The following is a 20043-nucleotide window of genomic DNA, read 5'->3' on the forward strand; positions in this document are numbered from 1 at the left end:
AGTTAACAGGTTTTTAAGACATTCTCAAATTTATCAGAAGTCTCATTGATGCCCTGTATTGCAATAACATCATCTGCTACTGTTCCTCTGGTGTAAAGTAAGGTGTTGACCTATTCAATTTTAGACTTACTGTCTAATCCTAAAGCAATCCAGAACCTCAAGAATATTTTTCTGCAAAGTACCCTCTTTTGAATTTGATTTGGTCCTTCCATGTGTCCAAACTTCTCAGGTAGCATAAATTTAGGATCCATGGTATTTCTAAGCTTTTAGGTGGTTTACCAGAAGTTTTACATTTTCCCGCCAGTATTTGAAGCTTTCCTGCACAATTCAGCCTATCACTGAGACCTGCTGGGGTCACTGTTTCTCCCAGGGGGATCTCTCAGCTAGACCTGATATTTATTTCTTGAACACTGCAAGACTTAAAAACTGCTTTGCTCCAAGTTATTTCAATAATCCCCTCAATCCTTTCCCCTGGAGCCTCGAGTGTTTGCAACTGTTTTCTTTTCTTAGTTTGTGCTGCCTCGTGGTCGCCATATGTAATGGTCCAACCTCAGATGAGAGCTGCAGGGTTTACCAAAACCCGCCCTTGCTAGGGATCTGGTTTTCACAGTGCCGCTTGTCCAGTGTGCAATTAAAATTATTTTTGTATCCTTTTTCAGGGTTTCTCATCAGGTCCAAGATCTTTCCTTGCTTCTTGGACTCAAAGTCTATGATTGGAGGATTGGGATTTTCTTCACAGACCACCACGCACTGTGATGCAACCCTGAATGACTTTAAGAGTTGATTTTCTGACTCGTCCTGCCTCTACTTCATCTACGGAGCAACTTTGGAGTTATTCAGCTGTGCCTTACCGAATTCTGCAGTTTTGGCACCACTTTTACAGGTCTAACATCTTGGGTGAATTTTCTGAACCCGCTGGCAGTGGGCGTGATAGGTGGTGTGCGTGGAAAGTATGGTGCGATCTGCTTCATGACGGCGTGAAGGCAGGTCGCAATCGTCCGCTCAGCCCGCTGACGGCGGGCCTCCTTTCCCGTCATCGGTCAGCGGGGGGCTAATTGTAATATAACAGCATATAATTAAAAGATTATCCCGCCAGGCTCTTGGAACCCCATCATATCGTCCGTCCATGTCAGCGGGAGAGCACGTCGACGTGTTTCACAACAGCACACAGGTAACGTGCACTTGGCGGCCTTCACTTTGGGGGAACTGAGGTGAGTGAGCAGCAGCGTTCTCCACAGCTCACCTGTTGTTTACAGGCCTCAGGGGTGCCGGGGGGTGGGGGCAACTGATGCCTGGCTCCAGAGGCGACTGGTGAGGGGTCGGAGGGGGGAGGGGGGTGGTGTCCGGTGGCAAGTACTGGCCGGTCTCGGAGGCGACTGCTGAGTGGGGTGGGGTGGAGGTCAAATGCCACCCTGGCGCTGCATCCCATGCACAAGCAATCAAGGTGGGGGGCAGGGTAAGCGAGGGGAGTGGCCACGCATTACGGACATCTGTATAAACTGACCCTGCCTCTGCATCGAAGACACATCACGCGCAACCACAGTGGGGTCAGGCTCCTCGCCCATGCAAGCAACAAGGAGGCACAAAAGGGCCACTAAGCACTCCATACCTTACCCCACCTCTCTGCCCCCCCACCCCACATCCCCCCGCAACCCCCACCCCACCGCCCCACACACACGCACACCCTCCCCCTCCCCCACCACCCTCCACCCCACCCCTCCCCTCTGGCACAGACTTCAAGTCTGCCACCACTTTACTGGACCGCGGAGCAGTTGAACTGCACACTTTGTGCAATCTCCTCACCAATGCTGGCCATGTAGGAATCACTGCTGGAGGTGCTCACAGCCCCTTGCAATCTCAGCATCCCGGTTAGGAGCAGTGCCCCCCATGTCGCAGATTGACAGGGCAGCCACGCAGCGCACTCATCTCTGGCCATCTGAGGGTGTGGCTTCCCGGGAAGCATTAAGGGACAGTCACACAGGGCCAGGAAAGGTGCTAAGTACAGTCATGATAACTACATCTCTCTCTCTTTCATGCTGCAGGAGGATCACTTCAAGGTAATGGATCCTGGTGACCTAGCTGTATGCCTGATGGTTTACAGAGACCATAGAAGACGGAGAGAACCTCATGAAGAAGGGGCAGCAGGGGCTCCCGCACACGCTGCCCAGGAGTGACAGCGAGCCATGGCTGGTTGGCGCCTAGTGACACCCAGGATCTATAAACGCCGCCTGCCATTCCTGCAGATGACTGAAATCCAGTGTCGCCAAAGGCTGTGCATGTTTAGGAACCTGGTGGCTCACATCTGCCACTTACTGCAGGACTTGGCAACAGGGGTCATGGAAGGCATCCGCTGCCAGTGGCTGTGAAAGTGACTGCAGTGCTCAATTTCTATGCCAGTGGCTCCTTTCAGGGCTCCACAGGTGACCTCAGTGGGATTTCACAATCCGCCACCCACAAATGCATCCATGAGGTCACGGATGCCATCTTCTCCATGGCACACAACTTTGTGCATTTCGCCCAGGACCATGACAGCCAGGATACAAGGGCCATTGGATTCGCCCTGATCTCGGGATTCCCACAGATGCAGGGTGCGATTGACTGCACTCATGTGGTGCTCAGGTCTCCATCGCTACACTCAGTGGACTTCATCAACCGTAAGGGCTTCCACTCACTGAACGTGCAGCTGGTGTGCGACCACCAGAAACGCATCCTGCAGGTATGCACACGGTTTCCAGGGAGTGTGCACGACGCTTAAATCCTGAGTCGCTTGCAGATCCCTGCAGTCTTCCAGGGTCCACAGAAGCTGCAGGATTGGCTCCTTGGGGACAAGGGCTACCCGCAGAGGCCGAGGCTGATGACACCCATGTGGTGGCCTCAGACTGCAGCAGAGCAACAGTATAATGACGCTCATGCAGCAGCTCGCAACTTGGTGGAGCAGACCGTTGGGTTGCTGAAGATGCGGTTCTGGTGCCTGGATCAGTCTGGTGGAGCCCTGCAATACAGTCCACAGAGGGTGTCACACATCGTCATCATCTGCTGCACCATTTACAACCTGGCACTGCAACGGGGAGGAGAGCTGGCTGAGGAGGAGTTGGAGGAGCTGGAGGTCTCCTCGAATTAGGAGGACGCTGATGGAGATGACAGAGGGGCTGCTAGGTGGCGATGATGATGGGGATGAGGCTCTCGCACTGCCGAGATGAGGCAGGCGCATTCGGGAGGCCCTCATAGCTGCCAGATTTGTGGAGGATGATGACAACATGCAGTGAGGTGTCCCTGTAGATCCTCACATCACAGTTGTGAACGTTTGATTGCGGTCTGGCTTATCTCAGCGCCAATACCCTCCGTGAGAACGCTCCTGTCATGGAGATGCAGTGGCGGCCCTAATAGTCGCTTGATCACAGGAGGATGGTGACAACATGCAGTGAGGACACTCCATAGGTCTTCACATAGCCTCTGAGAATGTCTGGCTGAGGGCAGCTTTTTTGCGCCTCATGATCAGGGCCATCTTAGAGATGCAGCAATGAACCTTTAGATGCTTCTGATGCTGTGTCCACATTCAGCACCTCAGCCCTTCAAGGGCTGGTGCACAGCATCGCTGGTCACAGATGCTGGTGTGATGGGGGCCAACCCCACCTTAGAGGTGCTAAGAACACATAGAGAGTATGAGTGAACTCTGTTATGCCTGCCCATTACATTCTGGCAGTAATGACCAGCATTGCCGAGGTGCAGACATCAGTAATGTTTCCAGAGAGCGTGAGGCTGGACTGTCACTGTGCTCTCAAGGCTGCATAGAGCACAGGGAAGAGGCCCTGGGTTGAGACACCTGCCTTTTAGATTGTGCAGAAAAATTTCACATCTGAGTGATAAGAACACTGCTCATCAGAACAAGAATCCATAGGCAGGGAGACATTCTTGGGAGTTTATTGACAATAGTGAACATTTTGTACAAAGGATAACACCCGCGCCCAGGCTGTGCTTCCTGATTGGTCTCAGCTGCAGCTCGTTACTGCTGAGCTGTGTGCAGCTGCTGTAGTTGAGCTCAGTGCCAACACTGGCTGTTCCTGCTCCTGTGGGATTTCCTGTGGCTGTTGCTGCTGCTGTGGGATTTCCTGTGGCTGCTCCTACTTCTGTGGGATTTCCTGAGGATGTCCCTGCTGCCGTATTCCTGTGGCTGTTCCTGCTACTGCTGTTTTCCTGTGGCTGTTCCTGCCGCTGTGGGATTTCCTGAGCTCTTCCTTCTGCTGTTGTTTTCCTGTGGCTGTTTCTGCTGCTGTGGGATTTCCTGTGGCTGTTCCTGCTGCTGTGGGATTTCCTGTGGCTGTTCCTGCTGCTGTGGGATTTCCTGTGGCTGTTCCTGCTACTGTGAGATTTCCTGTGGCTGTTCCTTGCGCTGTGGGATTTCCTGTAGCTGTGCCTGTTGTGGTGGGGTTTCCTGTGGCTGTTCCTGCTGCTGTGGGATTTCCTGTGGCTGTTCCTGCTGCTGTGAGATTTCCTGTGGCTCTTTGTGCTGCTTCTGTATACTTCTGGCTGTTTCTGCTGCTGTTGTTTTTTTGTGGCTGTTCCTGCTGCTCTGGGATTTCCTGTGGCTGCTCCTACTTCTGTGGGATTTCCTGAGGATGTCCCTGCTGCCGTATTCCTGTGGCTGTTCCTGCTACTGCTGTTTTCCTGTGGCTGTTCCTGCCGCTGTGGGATTTCCTGAGCTCTTCCTTCTGCTGTTGTTTTCCTGTGGCTGTTCCTGCTGCTCTGGGATTTCCAATGACTGTTCCTGCTGCTGTGGGAGTTCCTGTGGCTGTTCCTGCTGCTGCTGTTTCATTGTGGCTGTTTCTGTTGCTGCTGTATCCCTGTGAATGTTCCTGCCACTGTGGGATTTCCTGTGGCTGTTCCTGCTGCTTCTGTATACTTCTGGCTGTTCCTGCTGCTGTTTTTTTTTGTGGCTGTTCCTGCTGCTCTGGGATTTCCTGTGGCTGTTTCTGTTGCTGCTGTATCCCTGTGGCTGTTCCTGCCGCTGTGGGATTTCCTGATGCTGTGGGATTTCCTGTGGCTGTTCCTGCTGCTTCTGTATACTTCTGGCTGTTCCTGCTCCTGTTGTTTTTTTGTGGCTGTTCCTGCTGCTGTGGGATTTCCTGTGGCTGTTCCTGCTGCTGTGGGATTTCCTGTGGCTGTTCCTGTTGCTGTGGGATTTCCTGTGGCTGTTCCTGCTGCTGTGGGATTTCCTGTGGCTACTCCTACTTCTGTGGGATTTCCTGTGGATTTCCCTGCTGCTTCTGTATACTTCTGGCTGTTCCTGCTGCTGTTGTTTTTTTGTGGCTGTTCCTGCTGCTCTGGGATTTCCTGTGGCTCTTCCTGCTGCTTTGGGATTTCCTGTTGCTGCTCCTACTTCTGTGGGATTTCCTGAGGATGTCCCTGCTACTGTATTCCTGTGGCTGTTGCTGCTACTGCTGTTTTCCTGTGGCTGTTCCTGCCGCTGTGGGATTTCCTGAGCTCTTCCTTCTGCTGTTGTTTTCCTGTGGCTGTTCCTGCTGCTCTGGGATTTCCAATGACTGTTCCTGCTGCTGTGGGAGTTCCTGTGGCTGTTCCTGCTGCTGCTGTTTCATTGTGGCTGTTTCTGTTGCTGCTGTATCCCTGTGACTGTTCCTGCTGCTGTGGGATTTCCTGTGGCTGTTCCTGCTGCTTCTGTATACTTCTGGCTGTTCCTGCTCCTGTTGTTTTTTTGTGGCTGTTCCTGCTGCTCTGGGATTTCCTGTGGCTGTTCCTGCCACTGTGGGATTTCCTGTAGCTCTTCCTTCTGCTGTTGTTTTCCTGTGGCTGTTCCTGCCGCTGTGGGATTTCCTGTGGCTGTTCTTGCTGCTGTGGGATTTCCTGTAGCTCTTCCTTCTGCTGTTGTTTTCCTGTGGCTGTTCCTGCTGTTGTGGAATTTCCTGTGGCTGCTCCTATTTCTGTGAGATTTCCTGTAGACGTCCCTGCTGCCGTATTCCTGTGGCTGTTCCTGCTACTGCTGTTTTCCTGTGGCTGTTCCTGCCGCTGTGGGATTTCCTGTAGCTCTTCCATCTGCTGTTGTTTTCCTGTGGCTGTTCCTGCCGCTGTGGGATTTCCTGTAGCTCTTCCTTCTGCTGTTGTTTTCCTGTGGCTGTTCCTGCTGTTGTGGGATTTCCTCTGGCTGTTCCTGCTGCTTCTGTATAATTCTGGCTGTTTCTGCTGCTGTGGTTTTCTTGTGGCTGCTTCTGCTGCTGTGGGATTTCCTGCGGCTGTTCCTGTTGCTTCTGTATACTTCTGGCTGTTCCTGCTGCTGCATTTCTGCTGCTGTGGGATTTCCTGTGACTGCTCCTGCTGCTGTGGGATTTCCTGTGACTGTTCCAGCTGCTGTGGGATTTCCTGTGGCTGTTCCTGCTGCTGCTGTTTTCATGTGGCTGTTTCTGCTGCTGCTGTATCCCTGTGGCTGTTCCTGCCACTGTGGGATTTCCTGTGGCTGTTCCTGCTGCTGTGGGATTTCCTGTGGCTGTTCCTGCTGCTATTTCTCTGTGGCTGTTCCTGCTGCTATTTCTCTGTGGCTGTTCCTGCTGCAGTGGGATTTCCTGTGGCTGTTCTTGTTGCTGTGGGATTTCCTGTGGCTGTTCCTGCTGCTATTTCTCTGTGGCTGTTCCTGCTGCAGTGGGATTTCCTGTGGCTGTTCTTGTTGCTGTGGGATTTCCTGTGGCTGTTCCTGCTGCTATTTCTCTGTGGCTGTTCCTGCTGCAGTGGGGTTTCCTGTGGCTGTTCTTGTTGCTGTGGGATTTCCTGTGGCTGTTCCTGCTGCTATTTCTCTGTGGCTGTTCCTGCTGCAGTGGGATTTCCTGTGGCTGTTCTTGTTGCTGTGGGATTTCCTGTGGCTGTTACTGCTGCCGTCATTTTCCTGTGGCTGTTCCTGCTGCAGTGGGATTTCCTGTGGCTGTTCTTGTTGCTGTGGGATTTCCTGTAGCTGTTCCTTCTGCTGCTATTTTCCTGTGGCTGTTCCTGTTGCTGTGGGATTTCCTTCTAGTCATCAACTGGAGCTAGAAGAGTGCTGCCAACAAGGCTGCTGCTGCTATTACATTCTGCCACTGCAGCGTGGTGCCTAGTAAGTCCTATTAAAGCCTGAAGAGCCTGGGAGTGGGAGTTCAAGGAGGGCCAAGGAGAGAGGACTCCACTACAGCTAGAGGGAGAGGACTGCTCCTGTGCCGGAGGTGGGTGCCTGGGAAAGAGTAAAGACTCTGGTTCCGCTGTTTGGTTGTCTGCAGGGAGAGGAAGGAAGATCTTAGGAGGGTGGGCTGCGAGAGATTGGACTTTAAGGGGGAAAGAAGCGTGTACCCCACTCCACACTTCCTTGCTTTACCTAGGTAAGCTGGTGCTGCCCAGAGCCAGCTGCGTCTGAGGACTTTCAGATCTGATCCCAAACTGTGCCTGGGCAGTGCTGGCACTGCCACTCCTCTCTCCACCACTGCTCCATCTTCCGCCCCACTAGGGGAGGTGGGGGTAGAGACCCCCCGCCGTATGGAGATGTGGAGGAAGACTTGTCACCTGGAGCTGGCCCCCCAACTCCCCAAACCCACCCTGATCCCCAGACCCCTGAAAACACTGGCTCGGGGGCAAAAACATCATCCAGCCCCCGCGATGTGTCCACGCGGGCTCCGGGTCTGTGTGCACCTCAGCGCCCCTTCGTTTTGGGAGAGGAGTGCATCAGGGCTGCCCCTGGACTGGCCAATTATATTCTATCTGCGTGGAGCCTTTCCTGTGCCTCTTGCGGGAGGAAGTTGTCAGGATTGGTTCTGCGCAGGCCGGGCATTGGGGTGGTCCTCTCAGCTTACACCGATTACGTGCTCCTCATGTTCACTGACCTGGCTGACCTGCGGAGGATGCGCGAGTGCCAGGAGGTCTACTCTGCCGCGACCCCTGCCAGAATCAACTGGGACAAGTGTTCTGGACTCCTGGTTAGTCAGTGGCAGATGGATCCCCTATCCAAGATGCTCAAGCCTTTTACCTGGAGCAGGATCAGCCTTCTCTACCTGAGGGTCCACCTCAACCCTGCTGAGGAATCCTGGCTGGCAAACTGGCAGGAGCTGGAGGCCAAAGTCACCACTCACCTGTGGCTCCGAGTGTTGTCTTACCGGAGTCGTGTTCTGGTCATAAACCAACTGATTGTCGCCATGCTGTGATATCGGATGATCACATTGACCCCTCCCCCAGAGTTTGTCACAAAAATCCAGAGAATGCTCGTTGACTTCTTCTGGGACAAAAGACTGCACTGGGTCGCTGCTGAGGTTCTGAGTCTCCTGCTTAGGGAGGGCGGTCAGGTGCTAGTGTGCCTATGCACCCAGGTGGCGACTTTCCGCCTTCAGACCCTGTAGCGATACCTTTACATCGAGCCCCCTCCGAGATGGTGTGCTCTGGTGATGTATTTCTTCTGCCTGGTGCAAGGCCTGAATTATGACATGCAGCTCCTGTTTATAGACCTGAGGGGCCTTCGTGGCTCATTGCAGGTGCTGCCCGAACAAAGCCTGGAATATGCTTGCCTCGCGATGCAGCTCTCCACCATCAGGAGTAGCGGCTATCATCAGAGAGCCGCTGCTCAGGAATCCACACCTCCGCCCTTTTCAGTGGCTGGCGGAGAGGAGGGCTATGGCTGCCGGGGTGACCAGGATCGAGGATGTGTTGGGTGGCGAAGGAGTGGGCTAGCTGCTACCACAGGAGTTTTTTTTTGTATTAGGATTTATTGGAACATTTGACAACAGACTTAGGAAATGTACATTTCCATGACACCAACATAAATATTTGTGGGAGCCATGGTGAAATATTAATTACATTTGTACTTGAATAGGCTATTCATCAGCAAATTTTACAGAGCAAACAAAATCAGGAAAGTGACCATTAAGTAGAAGAATCCCATAGCTTCAGACAGAGCAAATCCAAGGATAGCATACGAGAATAACTGCTGCTTCCAGGAAGGATTTCTGGCATAGCCAATAATAAGACTACCAAAAACTGTTCCAATTCCAGCACCAGAACCAGCCACTCCAAATGTGGCAGCTCCAGCACCAATAAACTTTGCAGTGGTGTCAATGTCCTGCCTTGTAGCACTCGTCTGGAACTCTCTGAGCACTTCTTGAACAAACAAATTCTTGCCCTGGGTCCTTCTCAAAAGTGTTGTGTTTCCTTTTCCAAACTGAACCTCTTGTGTGAACATGACTGACATGGAAAGTGGTCTGTAAAGAGCTCCGGGTCCATAGTGAACCATTGTTGTGGCCAGCACCAGTTTAGCGGTGGTGAACATGGCAGCGGTGAAAAGGGGTCAAATCCGGACAGTGCCCAGGTGAGACCGCCAATAAAAAAATTGGCGCATCACACGTCCATAGACGGTCGTGCTCGGCCCCGATGTCATTCTGGGTCCCGAGGTGGCACAGGGGCGCGGTGGTCTTCTGTCCAAGTATACTCCTGTTTGGTGGGAATTCCAATTTGGCCCCAAGCCCCGAACCTTCCCTTGGGAGCCGGTGCCCCGCAACCTGAGTTGCCTCGTGGACATGCCCTCCATGGCCTTTAGCACGGTGCAGAGGGGTTTCCTGTACGGACTGCTGCTGCACACCCTTCACTCCCTTGCCCTCGCCCGCCGCCCGGACACGCCCTGGCATGCCCTGTTACCATCTGGCAGCGGAGATCCCCAGTGGGGGGGCCCTCCATGGAGGTGTCCTCCCACTTTCCACTGGGGACCTGGTGTGTAGGGTGCTGCACGCAGCAGTCCCATACAGCCGTAGGTTGTGTTGGTTCATGGATTTCCAAGATATGTACGTCTTTTGTGGCCTTGTGGTGTCTATGGGCCATGTCTATATTGGGTGTTGTAGGCTGAACTCACTTTTCAGTTGCTTACAAAACCTTTTACTGTTATTTCAGTCCCACGCTCCTGATCTATGGGCACCCGGTGGGGAGGGGTCCAGGAGGGAGGAGGACCACCTCGTGAACCTGCTCCTGGGCCTGGCCAAGTTGGCCATTAACAGGTCCAGGCAGTGGGTGATTAAGGGGGTCGTCCGACCCGACATCTCTGCCCCTCTTCCGTGGCTATGTTCGTAGCTGGGTGTCCCTGGAGAGGGAGCATGCGGTGTCTGCCGGCACCGTAGAGGCCTTCTGTGCTCAATAGGCACTGCAGGAACTGGGGTGTTTTATTGACCCTCTTAATCACATTTTTGTTTAATGTTTGCAAGCTTCCTTTAAATTTTGTTTTAGTTTTTGCAGTTTCCGTTTAAGACACTGCTTTTTACTTTGTCCCTGATTTTGTTAATTTAGTTTAATTGGTTGACTTAAAAAGAGTTACTTTTACCTAACTTTCCTAACCCTGCCTTGGTGCTCCCCGGACATCCACAGGGGAGGTGGAGGCAGTCTGCTGACTGTGACGCCCTGTCTGCGATGACTTTGGCGGGCGTCCTCTGGAGGGCCGAGACTTGGAGGGCCCCGGCCTGCTTTCAGGATCCTGCTGTGTGGCAGTGGCACCCTCCTCGGCCTGTGAAGCTGGATCTGCGCAGGCCACAGGAAGAGGGGATTCGGATGGGCCAGTCACTCCCAGAGTCACCTGGGCGGATGGCCCCAGAGTGTGCACCTGCTGATCCTCCTCACTATGGGTGCATGAGGGCCCCTGGCTGACTCCGTGAGCGGAAGGGGTAACTGGAGTGAGATCGAGCCGCCCAGCAACCCTCTCGTGTACACACTGTTGGAGGCCAGCTATGGCATCAGCGATGGGGTTAAGCCCGCGCAACAGTGCAGGAGAGACATCCTGGACCAAGGTCTCCATGGCAGCCGCCATCCTGCCAGTGTTGACTTCAGTGTGTTGCAATGCTGATGCTGTCACCTCAGCCTGAACGTGGGCTAACTCCTCCATCATGCCTTGCAATCTGAGGAGTGCAGCGGACATTCCTTCCTGATGTTCCCCAGCTTGCCTTTGCAGCTCCAGCAACTGTGACATGACCAAGTCCAGAGGCTCGTCGTTTGACTTCGACTCAGCAACGTTCTGGCCAACAGCAGCCCTCCAAGTGCCAGGGAGCTGGGAAATCCCTGCCTCCGCCTGCTGTGGATCGGAAAGTGCGATGTGCTCACCAGATTGTGGTCCCAAAGCTGGTCTAAAGCTGGGTCCCACTGAGGTGTGTGTCTCTGCTCTGGTGGAGGGTGTGGGTAAGCGCTGTGATCGGACTTTCAGGGAGGGTGCCTTCAGATTCCTCTTCAGAGGTTTCTTCAGAGCTTGATTAGAGGCCCTGGGTCATGGACTCAGTCGGCTGTTTGGCAGATATACCTACGAAAGGGAGGGGAGATAATTAGTCCATGGCAGTGGCCTGTGAAAGAGGACACATCACTCACAGCATGGTTATCTGATGGATGTTGCACTGCTGGATCCTCACTTGGTAGAGCACCGCCAACCTCACCATCAGCACAGGACCGGTCCCGGACATCGCCAGCCAGCTGGGTGGCTCTGTTTTTGAATTCTGTCAGAACTTTGAATTCCGGCATCGCTCCACCTGTCTGCAACCTTTCCCTCCTGTTGTGAACCAGTTTGTCCTACACGGATAGAGATGGGGAGAGTGTATCAGGAAGCCTGCCGGGCCAGATGTTAAATATGCCTGGCCTATGTGGGTGGTGAGTGGTCCCATGGATGGAATGAGGACAATGATGGTGTGTGTGAAAGAGTGAATGGTGATGTCCCTTGCACTGGCAGTGAGTGAGGGCCCTGTGGATGTGTGATGGGTTTGTGAGTGTGTGAGTTGGGAGTGATGAAAAGAGTGACTTACCCTGGCGGAACAGAGGAGATCATTCATCCTTTTGCGACATTGGGTGACTGTCCTCCTCTGCAGCGCGTTCACGCTGACCACCCCTGCCACCGCCTGCCAAGCTGAGTTGGTGATATTACTGCCCATCCTACAGCCGGAGCAGGGGTGGAGCACATCCCGTCAGGCCTCCACGGCATCCAGCAGTCGCTCAAGGAACCCGTCGTTGAAGCGGGGGGCAGCAGTCTTTTTGCCTTTGCTGGCCATGTCTCCTGGACAGTGGTGGTGAGCTGGTGGCGATGAGCACTTTGCTGGTGGCCGCCTTTTAAAGATGGTGGCCGGCATGATGTAACAGTGGGATGATGGAGTGAATGAGAGCCCCCTATGGAAACAGCGTGTTTCCCGGGAATGCATAAATAATGAAGCAGGCTCAGGAAGATACAGCGTGAAAACACGCCATTTTCGTCGGCAGGTAGGGCTCCATTTTACCCACCCACTACCGCACTTAGTGCAATTCTGGGAAAATTCCGCTGTTAATCTTCTTAAAAGTTGGATTTTTAGCATTTTGGTGTCCATCACTGTTGCCACCATGTTGTATGTTGGTTTGTCTAGCTGAGGAATGATTGCTGGGGCATTGGTAATTATCCAAACAATAACTAGTTTATTATATATAACTAAACTATGTGCAGCTACTAATGACTAGGGCTGGGATTTTCTGGCCCCACCATGCTGGGACCTGCCACAGGGGATATGACTTCATTGACTTTCGGCGGGACCGGGAGGTCCAGGTGCTGGGTATGGTTGGAAAATCCCGGCCTAGGAGTTACTCTGTGGAGCCATGAACATTCTCCCCCTCGACTCCTGATCATGTGTTAACTTACCATCATCATTATGGGAGGTGCTATTTACACAATCCCATACATTACCCCTCACAAACCCTAAGACTACATTCAGCATACACTATGATGGTCCAAATGTGGACAGAGAGTATTGTAATGAGTTACAAATTGTAGGAATATATCCTACAACATAATTGTGCCACAGCAATGGTGGGCGTTCACAATTGCAGCGCATTGCTAAATACAAGGTTGATAAGGTTTTTTTTATTCATGGGATGTCAGCATCACTGGCTAGGCCAGCATTTATTGCCCATCCCTAATTTTAAGAATCAACCACATTGCTGTGGGTTTGGAGTTACGTGCAGGCCAGACCAGGTAAGGATGACAGATTAAAGGACATTAGTGAACCAAATGGGTTTTTACAACAATTGACAATGGTTCCATGGTCATCATTAGACTTCTAATTCCAGATTTTTATTCAATTCAAATTCCACTATCTGCCATGGCAGGATTTAAACCCAGGTCCTTAGACCATTATCCTAGGTCTTTGGATTACTAGGCCAGCAACAATACCACTACACCATCACCTCCCCAAAGTTATGGAGTGGAATTTAAACTTTGCCTTATCCAGGACAAGAGTAATTGATTGCAACAGGCAAGGCAAGAGAGGTAAATTAAATATTTCTTCTTTTGCTGGATTGATTAGCTAAGCTACGCTGTCCCATAAATCCAAACCATTTCCTTCCCTGCCCACCTAACAGAAGTCTGTGACATGGCGAGTGTGGAAGCACCATCAGCACACTGCCAAAGTGATGTTAAAAAATCCTGATCCAGGGCCAGAAAAGTGTGATAGTTACAATTTTGATTAAAGATATTAATTTCATCAATTAGCTTTTGCCACAAGAGCACAAAAAAGGAAACAAGAAAATTAGGGTAATCGGACCAGTTGAGTACATTGGTTGCACTTTTACCAGTGAGAATTGTTCTGAGTCAAATAAATTTAGTATCAAATTTTATCCAGGACTTGAACACAAATCTAGGCTGACACTCCAGTGTGGTATTGAGGAAATGCTACATTGTCAGAGGTGCTATATTTTGGATTAGTCATTAAATTGAAGCCCCATTTGCCTGTTCCAGCTGTTCGGGTGGAGATGTAAAAAACATGGCACTTCTTGAAAAATAGCAGTGAATTCTTGTGGTGTGATAGTCAATATTCCTTCTCACTCAACCAAAACCACCAAAACAGATTACTTGATCAATCAAATCACCTCATTGTTGTTTGTGGGATGTAGTTGCGAGCAAAATAGCAGCTGAGTTTACCTTCATAACATTCCATCCACTTCAAAGTAACTCGCTGTGTATAAAGTTTTCTGAGGCAGCTCTGAGAGACATAACAAAGGTGCCATATAAATGCAAATACTCTTTGAAACATGTCTAATTTCCAATTCAACAAATTTATGGTGGCAGATTTTTTATTATTGTATCCAGACCTCCTGCTGCAGCATGCAGAGGGAAATTGGTAACCAAGACATACACATAATGGACTCAACTTTCCATCCATTTTAGTTTGAAGGGACAAAAAATCAGGCAGGCACCATTACACATGTGTGATCCTTCTCATCTAATCTGTCTGTTATACATGGGTCCCGCCACGATGGGGCCAGAAAATCCCAGCCCTAGTCATTAGTAACTGTACATAGTTTAGTTATATATAATAAACCAGTTATTGTTTGGACTTACCAATGTCTCAGCAATCATTTCTCAGCAAGACAAACCAACATACAACATGGTGGCAGCAGTGCTAGACCCCAAAATGATCCAAAATAGTCAGTTGAAGAACAGAAAATTTCACTGTATGGCAATGGCTGCAACTGCCCAACCACAAAAATTTAAAGATACCTCCCTCCTTAGTTATAACTTCCTAATTTTAACTTATGTCCCAGTTATTTAAACCTTTCATCACAGTTTACAACTTCTCTTGATCCACTTTGCAAAACTCTCTCATAATCTTGAAAAGTTCAATCAAGTCACTTCAGTGACCTCCCATTCCCAAAGAGAATAAGCCTAAGTCCTTAACTCCTTCTTAGTAACTTAGGTTTCTGAAATCCTAAATTATTTCTATTGCATACCTGGAAATCTCTGAATGAATCAAATGAATTGCTGCCAGAACTGTAGTTAGTGCTGCAGATGGAATCTGAGAAATGCCTTACATTAATAATTTAACTTATTTTAGAACAGAAGAAATGGAAGCAGGAATAGGCCATTTGACCCATTCAGCCTGCTCCGCCATTAAATAAAATCGTGGTTGATCTGATTGTGTCCTTAATTCCACTTTGCTGCCCGTCCCCCATAACTCTTGACTCCCTTGTCAATCATAAGTCTGTCGAACTGAGCCTTGAATATATTCAATGACTGCATCCCCTTCAAAATTTCACCCCTTATTTTATATTGTCTGTACATGTTCTTCCTGCCAAAATGCATCACCTCACACTTCTCCAAATTGAAATTCATCTGCCACCCACTCAACCAACTTGTCTATGTCCTTTTGAAGTTATACACTGTGCTCTTTGCAGTTTACAACACACCCAAGTTTTGTACCATCCACAAACTTGGAAATTGTCCCCTGCACACCAAGACCTAGATCATTAATATATATCAGGAAAAGCAAGGGTCCCAATACTGACCCCTGGAGAACTCCACTACAAACCTCCCTCCAGCACAAAAATTATCCATTGACCATTACTCTCTGCTTCCTATTTTTCAGCCAATTTTGTATCCACTTTGCTACCGTCCCTTTTATTCCATGAGCAATAACTTTTCTCACAAGTCTCTTGTGTGGCACTGTATCAAATGCCTTTTGGAAGTACATGTACACCATATCAACAGCATTACCCTCATCGACCTTTCCTGTTACCTCTTCAAATAACACCAGCAAGATGGTTAAACATGATTTCCCCTTTAGAAATCCATGCTGGCACTTCCTTATCAGCCCATATGTTTCCATGTGACTACTAATTCTATCTCAAATAATTGTTTCTAGAATCCTGCCAACAACTGAAGTTGTAAACTGACTGGTCTATAATTGCTGGGCTTATCCTTACAACATTTTTTGAACAAGGGTGTAATGTTTGCAATTCTCCAGTCCTCTGGCACTTCCCCTGAGTCTAGGGAAGACTGAAAAATTATGACCAGTGCCCCTGAAATTTCTAGTCTCACTTCCTTCAATATCCTTGGATGCACCTCGTCTGGCCCCAGTTCCTTGTCAACTTTAAGTACAGACAGTCTATTCAACACTTCCTCCTTATCAATTTTGAACCCTTCTAGTGACAGAGTTCCCTCAACTGTCACCATGGCCTGGGTAGCATCTACCTCCTTGGTAAAGACAGATGCAAAGTATTCATTTAATACCTCAGCCATGGCTCCTTCATCCATGTGTAAATTCTCTTTTAGGTCCTTAATTGTCTTTACTCCTCCTTTTACCACCATTTTACTATTTATATGCCTATAGAAGACTTTGGGATTGTACTCCATCTGCCATTTTTTTGTCCGCTCGCTTAACCTATCTATATCCCTTTGCAGACTCTTTGGCCTGAATATTTGCTCCTGTGTCAAGGGCACAGAGTTGGAACATTTCCCGACTCCACAAACCCAACCCAGGAGAAAGTGCCCCAGAAGTTGGAATTTTCATTCCAGGGTTTTGGGGTTCATGGGGGGTCAGGCCAGCTGACCCCAGAACAATCGTAGAGACTGCCAAGTATGTAGGTGGGTTAGATGGAAAGCCTGCCTCGGTGCACCGGCATTTTGTCCATGGACAGCAGTGCAGGGGTTCTTCAGGTTGGTGTCATACACCTAATTGTCCTTAGTTGCTCCATCAATGACCTTCCCTCTACCATAAGGTCAGAAGTGGGGATGTTCGCTGATGATTCCACATTGTTCAGCATCATTCACCACTCCTCAGATACTGAAGCAGTCCATGTCCATGTGCAGTGAAACCTGGACAATATTCAGGTTTGGGCTGATAAATGGCAAGTAACATTCATGCCACACAAGTGCCAGGTAATGCACATCTCCAATAAGAGAGAATCTAACCATCTCCCCTTAACGTTCAATGGTATTACCATTGCTGAATCCCCCACTATCAACATCCTAGGGGTACCGTTGTACGACCGATCCCTAGGCGAGGTTCCCCCAAATTGTTATGCTCCCGGGTGAGGAGGGGTGAACTGGCTCCCTTTCTTTATTCAACCTCCTTGGTTGGTCACAAAAAGGTTCATTTAAAAAGGATCCCATCCCTCATGGATACCTTTTCCCATTCCAAATATATTTATGTTTTAAAAGGAGCCAATTTAACCAGGCTGTCTTGAGTCAAAGAAAGAGTTATTATTAGTTACTTAACATGAAGAAAAATAATTTTAAAAATGCAACACACATACACACAGATTAGAAATGAGAAATTGGGTACAAAAATAAAAGTTGAAAAGTTATACGACTCAACCCTTTGGCTTGTCCATGAGGAGTAGATGGTGAAACGCTGCAGCCATTAAGTTGAGGTGATTCCAGTGGCACTGACTTTGGCAGTTGAGCAGTTGGTTTGGTGATTCTTGGTTCTGCAGGCTATCTTAAAAGAGTTGTCCTGTTTCTTTTTCAACTGTGGCTGTGCTGACTTGTGATTTGCTTCCGGTAATCAGAGAGAGAGGGTTTTTTTCACCTGCAAGTGCAAGGATGCACAGCAGTGTTGTTCAGCTGTGATCTTCACAGCACACACACACCAGAACAGAACACCAGACCAGCACACACAACTACAGTTGCTGTTGGTTTTTTTAAAACTCCTTTCCTTGTGTATTCCTGGAAGGGAAAAAAAACATATCTTTTACCCCGATGTGTTTTCTTTTCAACACAGTTCATCTTGACAGTCTGGGATATAACTCAACAGGAGATGGTTTTGGCTGAGGTGGTAATCATTCTCCATTATCTCCATAACCACAGGAGATGACAGTTCAGAAGAACATAAGAAATAGGAGCTGGAGTAGGCCATTCGGCCGTTCAAGCCTGCCCTGCCATTCAATAAGATCATGGCTGATCAGCCCCAGGCCTCCACTTTCATGCCAGCTCCTCATAGCCCTCAACTCCCCGATATTTCAAAAATCTATCTACCTCCTCTTTAAATACTTTCAGTGATCTAGTCTCCTCCACAACTCTCTAGGGTAGAGAATTCCAGGCATTCACTACCCTCTGAGAGAAGAAATTCCTTTGCATCTCAGTTTTAAATGAGTGTCCCCTTATTCTGTAACTGTGTCCCCTAGTTCAAGATTCCCCCACTGGTGGAAACATCTTCTCAACATCTATCCTGTAAAGCTCCCTCAGAATCTTGTACGTTTCAATAAGATCACCCCTCATTCTTCTAAACTCTAATGAATAAAGGGCTAACCTGTTTTGCCATTCTTGATAAGTCAGCCACTTCATCCCAGAAATTAGCCTAGTGAACCTCTTTTAAACTGCTTCCAATGCCAGTATATCTTTTCTTAAATACAAGGACCAAAACTGTACACATTACTCCAGGTGCAGCCTCGCCAACACCCTGTACAGTTGTAACAAGACTTCCCTATTTTTAAACTCCAACCCCCTAGCAATACAGGCCAAAGTTCCATTTGCCTTCTTAATTACTTGCTGCACCTGCATGCTAACCTTTTGTGTTTCATACATAAGAACACCCAGATCCCTCTGTGCTGCACTTTTTTGGAGTCTCTCTCCATTTAAATAATAGTCTGCCTTTTGATTCTTCCTACCAAAGTGCATGACCTCACACTTTCCTACATAAAACTATATCTGCCAAGTTTTTGCCCACTCACTCAACCTGTCTACATCCCCTTGCAGATTCCTTATGTCCTCATCACAACGTGCCCTCCCACCTATTTTTGTATCATCAGCAAATTTGGATACATTATGCTCTGCCCCTCCTTCCAAGTCATTAATATAGATAATAAATAATTGAGGCCCTAGAACTAATCCTTGTGGCAATCCACTAGTTAGGCCTTTCCAATCTGAAAAAGACCCATTAATTCCAACTCTCTTTCTTCTGTGTGTTAACCAACCTCAATCCATGCTAATACATTATCCCCAATACCATGAGCTCCTATCTTGTGCAATAATCTTTTTATGTGGCACCTTATCAAATGCCTTCTGGAAATCCAAATATGCTACACCGACCAGCTCCCCTTTATCAACTCTACTTGTTATATCCTCAAAGAACTCTAGCAAATTTGTCAAACATGATTTCTCTTTCACAAAACCACGTTGACTCTGATTGCATTAAGCTTTTCTAAATGTCCTGTTCTTTCTTCCTTAATAATGGACTCTAGCATTTTCTCAATGACAGATTTTAGGCTGACTGGCCTATAGTTTCCTGCTTTTTGTCTCCCACCCTTCCTGAACAGTGGCATCACATTAGCGGTTTTCCAATCCGCTGGGACTCTCCTGGAATCCAGTGAGCTCTGGAATATTTCAACCAATGCCTCCACTATCTCTGTAGCCACTTCCTTTAAAACTCTTGGTTGCAGGCCATCAGGTCCTGGCAACTTGTCTGCCTTTAGTCCCATTAATTTCTCAAATACTTTGTCCCTTGTGATAGAGACTATTACAAGATCTTTCCTCCCAATAGTTCCTTGCTTATCTGATATCTTTGGGATGTTTATAGTGTCCTCCATCATGAAGACCAATGCAAAATATTGGTTTAAATTATCTGCCATTTCCCTGTTCCCCATTATCAATTCTGCAGTTACATTCTCCAAGGGTCCCATGTTCACTTTAGCCTCTCTCTTTCTTTTCATATACCCATAGAAGCATTTGCCGTTTGTTTTTATATTTCTTGCCAATTTACTTTCAAAATCAAATTTCTCCCTCTTTATTAGCTTTTTAGTCATCTGCTGCTGGTTCCTAAAAAATTCCCAATCCTCTGGCCTACCACTAGTTTTTGCCGCTTTGTATGCCTTAGTTTTTGATTGGATCTGTCCTTGACCACCTTTGTTAACCACGCGTGGTTTATCCTTCTCATCGAGTCCTTCTTTTTGATCGGGATAAATTTTTGCTGAGCGGTGTGAAATATCTGCTTAAATATCTGCCACTGCTCATCCACTGACCTTCCCCTTAGTCTATTTTCCCAACATGCTTTAGACAACTCTTTCTTCATACCTCTGTAATTGCCCTTATTTAAGTTGAGGACACTGGTTTGAGACCCGAGTTGCTCGCCCTCAAACTGAATTTGAAATTCTACCATGTTGTGATCCCTACCCCCTAGAGAATCCTTAACTATGATATCTCTTATTAATCCCACCTCATTAAACATTACTAGATCTAAAATAGCCTGTTCCCAGGTAGGTACTGCAACATATTGCTCTAAGAAACAATCCCTGATGCACTCTACAAATTTGTCTTCCATGTTACCCCTGCCAAGC

Source organism: Cetorhinus maximus, chromosome 1 (genome assembly GCF_964194155.1).
Source record: "Cetorhinus maximus chromosome 1, sCetMax3.hap1.1, whole genome shotgun sequence".
In the NCBI taxonomy this organism is placed as follows: domain Eukaryota; kingdom Metazoa; phylum Chordata; class Chondrichthyes; order Lamniformes; family Cetorhinidae; genus Cetorhinus; species Cetorhinus maximus.